General features: G+C 35.9%; 1 long non-coding RNA gene across 1 annotated transcript; it reads right to left on the minus strand.

Annotated features, from left to right (window-relative positions):
• Nucleotides 1-368: 368 nt before the first annotated feature.
• LOC113344255 lies at nt 369-1,985 on the minus strand. Its single transcript, XR_003357720.1, has 3 exons — nt 1,421-1,985; nt 1,127-1,313; nt 369-512 (listed from the first exon to the last, which is right to left on the minus strand). It is a non-coding gene; the product is annotated as an uncharacterized LOC113344255 (long non-coding RNA).
• Between the last annotated feature and the right edge of the window lie 5,094 nt (nt 1,986-7,079).

A 7,079-nucleotide genomic window follows, 5' to 3' on the forward strand; every position in this document is an offset into this window, starting at 1 on the left:
ATAATGTTTTTCCCAAACAATAAAGAGGGACCAAGTCACTGAAATAAACAAACATGTATATGGACAAACTCCTTCTTCAAACAATGTATAATGCGGTGTCAACCAGTTACACACCTAATAGCTATTGATATCACCCCTATTGACCAATAGTAAGCATAAAACCAGAATTCATGTAGATATATATGTGAAGGAGCGTATCCTATATACCACACGTGGAAATTCTTATTTCCTATAACAATTCATATTGACAACAAAACATTACAAGTCCTTTCAAAACCATGGAAAGATTAACATAAACAACAGAATTATCGTAATGCAATTTAAACAAAGCATGGAATGTACAACTAGACAATGCATGAATTTGATAAACATAAATCTTTGTAAAAGAAAACAACAATGGTTACAAGATAATCCAATGTATTTCCACCTCTTTTGATGACAAGCCATGCCTACCTCGAGATCCACGATCCACCGGTTCATCCTTTGAATTCATCGTTGTTAATATAAGCTAACTGTTTAATCACAAAGAAATCTAAGACTCTAGCCAAAAGACTCACACAACAATCATACAAGTCTTTCTAATGATTCTAGGCCCATTTAAAGTTATACACCTTTTAGTTATCTATCTTTAGCAAATCTAAGGTTTACTAATTCAATTTGCTTGGCTCAATAGTCTATCAGACAAGTCTTACGAATATCCCCAACTTTTATAGAAGGAACAAAAGTCTAAATCAGACCATAAGGGTCCAATTCATCATAATAGGAAAAATGGCCTTAATCCCAAGCCCATGTCTACCAAACTGGCCCAATAATCTAAGGAATGGTCAATCTGGTCAACTACGGTCAACATGGTCAATTAACGGTCAACGTCTAAGTCCAGGTCAAAGTCCGGTCAAGTCCACGGTCAACCGGTCAACTTAGTCAAGATTTACTGAGTCATGGCTGGTCAAGCTTAGTTAACGAGTTAACTCAGTCAAATACACTGAGTCAGCTACACAGATTGAGTCAGCTAAGCTGATTGGGATGACTAACAAGTCTAATATACAAGAACTTAAGTTTATACAATTACTGACCATTTCATTCACTTAAAACAACTGAAAACTTCATTTACAATAATCAAGCTTACCTGCAAATGCAATAGCACCCATCTGCAATCATTCTCATAAAAAACATTCAACATTCAACAATTCAGTTAATCATCATCATCTTCCATAACTGCCTGTAGCTCTAACTCTATTCACTTCATCTCATCTCCATTCTGTAATGCTCAACAGACTCTAACAACATCACCACTTCAAATTGAATACCTGCAACTTCATTTTAAACTTATCTCAATCTTAGTTTCATTCATAATCACACAAACTCAATATTTAAAGCAATTCAATTTGAATTATCAAAATTAAACAGTTTATAAGCTTACCCAATCACTAGCATCCCCTGAATTGCTTTTCTCCCGAATCATTTTTACTCAAACCCTAGAATTGTCGTCTTCAAATCCTGAACTCAATCATCATCAATAATTTTATCATTTGAGACTTGACTTCACATGCAAATTCACTTTAATCCACTCAATTATTCAAAACCCATCTCGAATATTCCCCTTAAACTCTCAATTTCAACTTCAGATTCTTTTTTGAATTTCATGTGAAACCCTAGTTTAATCCTTGAATCATTTCTCTCTCAATTTGTGTTCTACACTTCGATTCACTTATTAAAACACCACACCCATCTAATAATTATGTCTAATTCCTCTTAGTCGACACTCAAATCGAACCCCAACTCAATTCTCTAAGAAACCCTAACTTTCTCGATCTTCATCAACACAACAACACACCAATGATTAAACAACAACCCTCAGTTTCTTCTTCATCTGTACAACCCCATCACTAATTCTCTTCAATCAATTCTCACTCTCATATCAAAAATCTCTCACTGAAGAAGAACGAGACGAAGAGAAGAAAGAGAGATAGAAAGAAAAGGAAGAAAGAAGAAGGGATAAGAGAGAACGGATTTCTCTTCGATCGGCTTGAGGAGATAAGGCCCAAAGGAGACACTAGGACACGCACCTGCTTTGATAAGGGAAGCCATAAAAAACGTGTCTGTGTTGCACCAATTGTATTTTTTTTCCATGAAATGAGGTTTTTACCCTTCATGCTAAACCAATGATATCTTTTTCATCCGATATCCGATTAACACGTTTGAGTAGTCCATTCTGCGTAACTTTTTGAGATCCATCCAAATGGTACTAGTTTCGTATCTAAATCGTTGTTAGATTAAGTTTCTATTAATTAAAAACGACATTAACTAATCGAATTATTATCGGCTAAATCGACACTTGACCGGTTTAATAGCGTTGACGAGTCCGAGGTTTCTTACAATCACACTTTTGGAAGATTTTCGCAAAAGGTATATTTTTGGAAGATTTTCCCAAATCAGTCACACTTTTAGGTAAGATCCCATTTTGAATCAACAATTAAAGTTACTTAATTTTCCAAGAAAAAAGTATTAGTGTTTCAACAAGTTATGATGGCGTTGTCTCATCATGAGTAATTTAATTTGGTGTAAATTGAGTTTGTTCAGAGTTAGAGCTGGCAAACAAGCCCAAAACCCGCGGGTTCACCCGGCCCGGCCCGTAAAAACCCTAACCCGGCTCGGCTGGTTTCTAAACAAGCCGGGTTAGGGTTGGTAAATTGCAGGCCCGTGCACAAACGGGTTAACCCGGCCCGTCCCGCCAAAACCGCGGGTTCAGCCCGTCAACCCGCCCTGGGTAACTTGTGAAGACACGTGCCGTCGCCTGACTCGCCCCTCCCATGAGTCATATACGTGTCTGTCTTATAGAGTCTATACGTGTTCTAACTTCTCTAATCTCTAGTCTCTACGCGTGGTATAAGAAAAAGAAAAACCTAGATGATTCCCTTTCGTTCGTTTCTCTAATTCTCAGAGTCTGATATGAAGAACTGTGAATCTCTAATTCTCAGAGTCTGAAGAACTCTGTCACTTCTCAATGTTCTCATCTTCTTCTTCTTAGCAACCTAAATCAATCGTGATTCGTGAGTCCGTGACTCTTGAGATTAAACATAAATCAATCGGATTCAGTTCATGTTAGCCTACAAGCGGAATTTGTTCTTTTGATTTGTGGATAACAAAAGAATCTCAATCATCAAAACTCAAAAGGTATTATTACTTTAATTTGTAGTCTATTTTCTTTTTGGATTGTTAATATAAAAACTTTTCTGATTTTGTGGTCTTATTAATCTAACTATTTGCAGTCAGTCTACCTTTGTGGTCTTATTAATCTGATTTTGAGTTTTTGACTATTTATATCAGTATATGATTCTAGTTCTCAGTGATTTCGATTTTTGAATGTGTGAGGGTTTGTGTTAGTATAGATTCTATAGAATCATAGATGGATCTTATTGAAATATTGAATACTGATTAAGTACTGTTGTTGAACTTTTTTTTTAATGATTTTCTATGAATTGTGTGTGTTGGATTTGATTGATCATTATTTTTCCCTAATTCTAGAAGGATACTTATTTGAATAGGTTCAATTATACACTACAGAAGTAAAACCCATATGGGAATTTTGATAATTGGGTCCAGGGGGTTTCTAGGATCCCGCAGGGAAATTGGGTTTTGGCTTTATTTGTCTATGTTTGATTAGCTTAAGGAGAAGCTGACAAAGTTTCAGGGAGAATTCACCTGATTGAGAATCTAAGGATATGGGGTAGTGACTACTAGTTAGGTTATGCTTAATGACTTGTATTTTGTACAAATTATCTGTACTTGGCTAAATCATCTCACTTCTTAGTTCACTTTTGAGATAGGTTTCTTTATTCATCTATCGGAGTACTCTTGTTGTTTGATTGTTTAGAACTCTGTTCGGTGATACTTTTGTTGGTTGATTTAAGAGTCTAGTCTTACCAATACTCCAGCAAGAGCTAGTAGGGGAACCCAGCTCAATAACATCTAATGGGTCTGTTTCACAAATTACATACTCTAATTTATTGGCAGTGTACTTAAGATTATATATATGTGTAGTTGTAAGTTGTGTACCCAAATAAATCACATGGACAAGGTCAATGGTTCGCAAAGGGGATGTTTTTTTTCTTGTTTCTCCTAGTTGGCTCCACAATTTTTTGCATATAGTGGACAAGGTCAATGGTTGACTGACACTAGTAAGAGGATTGGCCTTTTGTGATAGGATATGTAAGCAGCTAAGCATGGCATCCAGACTGTAGTAGCATCACGATCATGCGGTGAATGCGATTTACAGTTCTGATAACCTTAACTAGATTGAATTATATTTGCAGAGAGTTTTAAATTTTTCTGTAGCTTTAAATGTTTGAGCAATTCAAGGTGGATTTAAACAAAAAAAATATAGGATGGATGTCTAACTGGGAGTAGTACATGATCTTTTCTTTGCCAAACCCAATGTTCATTTTCAGACTTCTTATATGTCTCATAAAAACATTGAAAGCACCTTTACCTTGCATTTCATTTCTCATCGCATTATATTTGGGAAGGGACCATTAACAATAAATAAGATTCTTTTTTTTTTGGCAGTGTACTTGAGAACAAATTCAGTGGGATAAGAGAAGGATTCCGAAATATTTATTGGCAGTGTACCTTAAGATAGAAAGAGAGTCCAGCAAGTGAGCATCCAAGGAAGGTTTCTGTCGCAGACACCTGAAAAGCAAGTAAGCAAACCAGACTACATTTTTCACCAAGGTGTCTCTTTATACTTGTAGGCTAACATGAACTCATTGAACTGTCAGTCCACTTACAATCATAAGAGGCCTTCTTCCTGATTTATCCATTAAGATTGCACCCAATATTGTTGTTGGTACCTGTTAATCAGTTTGTTATTTAGACTTTAGCTTAGTTTTCTCAAATTCTGAGTATTGTGCTTCTGATACGCTGTTTACGTCTTGTACATGGAATGGCACTGTGTATGTTTCTTTGAGATATGATAGGGTGAGGGTTTGTGAAAGTAAATGCTTGTTCTTATGCTCACCATTAGGCATAAATATAATGCATCTAACTTATTGTAGTATGCTTCTTTTATTTCCTACAAGTAAGTAAAGTAATGTACTGAACTACTGATTTTTGAGTCTGACCTTTTCTTTGTGGCTCCATTATTCTAGGATGTCAAGTGTACAAGAACAGTATAACGATGTTATGAGTAGTGAGGATGACGATGTTGAAATGGTAGATTCTGAGAATGTGTCTGCAACTGTTGGTTGTGCACCTACAACTATTTCAATTGGAAAGAAAGGAAACAATTCAAAGAAATCTCGACTTAGATCTGATGTTTGGGACTTTTTTGACCGCGTTAAAGAGAAAGATGGAACAGAGAAGGGAGTGTGTAAGGCTTGTAAATTTGGATATAAATATGAAAGCAGCAAAGGCGGAACCTCATCTATGAGAAGGCATGTGTGTCCTCAGCGTCAGTCTAAGGACATAGGGCAGATGATGTTATCTGCAAAGAACGGCCAGCTGTCTACCCGCGTACGCAAATTTGATCAAATGAAGTTCCGGGATCTTCTTTCAACATTACTCATTGCAAGAAACGTCCCATTTTCGTTGGTGGAATGGAAAGAATTTAGGGATATATGTGCTTATCTATAATGAGGATGCTAAACCAATATCAAGGAATACTGGGAAAGCTGATGTTATCAAAAGACATAAAACACGAAAAGAAGGTATTCGAAACATGTTGAAACTTGCTCCAGGTATGTTGCAGTCCAGAATTTCAAATTTCGGTGACATGTTTTGTTTCTTACTTTTGTATGTATGAGTGATTGATTATCATAATATTTGCTGATGTATTTGACTTATCCTTGCAGGTAGGATGTGTCTAACATCTGACATGTGGACTTCTGTTACGACTACAGGGTATATAAGCTTAACTGTGCACTATCTTGATCAAAATTGGGAGTTAAAGAAGTATCTTCTGAATTTTTGTGAACTTCCACCACCTCATACAGGTTAAGCACTTAATTCATGACATCTTTTATTTTATCATGTGATATTTATATATTGCTTATTTGCTTTAGTCTTGAGATTTTCCACCACCTCATACAAGTGAATTACTTAATTGGGAGTTTTAACTTTTACCCATTCCACTCTTTGATAGGTGAAAATCTTTCTGCCATGCTATTTGCGATGATAGAAGATTGGGGAATTGAAGATAAAGTATCCAACATCACCTTGGATAACGCTGCAAATAACGGAGCTTGTGCTAGAATTATGCAAAGCAGACTTGTTGCGAAGAAGATCTTGTTTAACAAGGGAAAATACTTTCATGTGCGTTGTTGTGCTCACATCTTAGCTCTTATCGTAAAAGATGGACTTGTGAAGATTGATCCAGCTGTGCTTAAGATAAGAAAGTCTGTGAAGTCCCTTAAAAAGTCTCAAGTAAGAAAACAAAATTCTTGGACATTGTTGATGCTTTAGGAATGTCTGGAACAAGAAGGGGTATTCGTCAAGACGTGAGCACAAGGTGGGTTTCTACTGTTATTTTGTTATACTTATACAGTTAGAGATTGTATTAATGTTTATAGTATACTCACTTGGTGTTGTTTTATACAGGTGGAATTCAACTTATCTCATGTTGGACAGCTGTCTTGTTTATAGAGTTGTTTTTGCTCATTTAAAGGAGGTGGATCCAGACTATGAAGATTGTCCAACTGATGAAGAATGGGAGAAAATTGAAGTTGTCACAAAGTTTCTCAAGACATTTTATGATCTCACGACTTTATTTTCTGGTAGTAAGTATCCTACTTCCAATCTTTATTTTGAAGGAGTTTGTCGAGTTCAGGTGTTACTCAAAAAAGAAAGTACAAATGATATTGATTACATTAGGGAGATGGTAAAAGAGATGCAAGAAAAATTTAACAGTTATTGGACGAACTTGAGTCCTATATTGGCTATTGCACTTGTGTTAGATCCTAGATATAAACTTCATTATCTGAACTTTGCTTACTCCAAGTTGTATCCTGATGTAAGAGTACTAGAAAGAAAAGTTAATGATGTGCGTGATGAAATGAAAAAACTTTATAATGAGTATTGCATCT

Source organism: Papaver somniferum, unplaced genomic scaffold (genome assembly GCF_003573695.1).
Source record: "Papaver somniferum cultivar HN1 unplaced genomic scaffold, ASM357369v1 unplaced-scaffold_75, whole genome shotgun sequence".
NCBI classification, from domain to species: domain Eukaryota; kingdom Viridiplantae; phylum Streptophyta; class Magnoliopsida; order Ranunculales; family Papaveraceae; genus Papaver; species Papaver somniferum.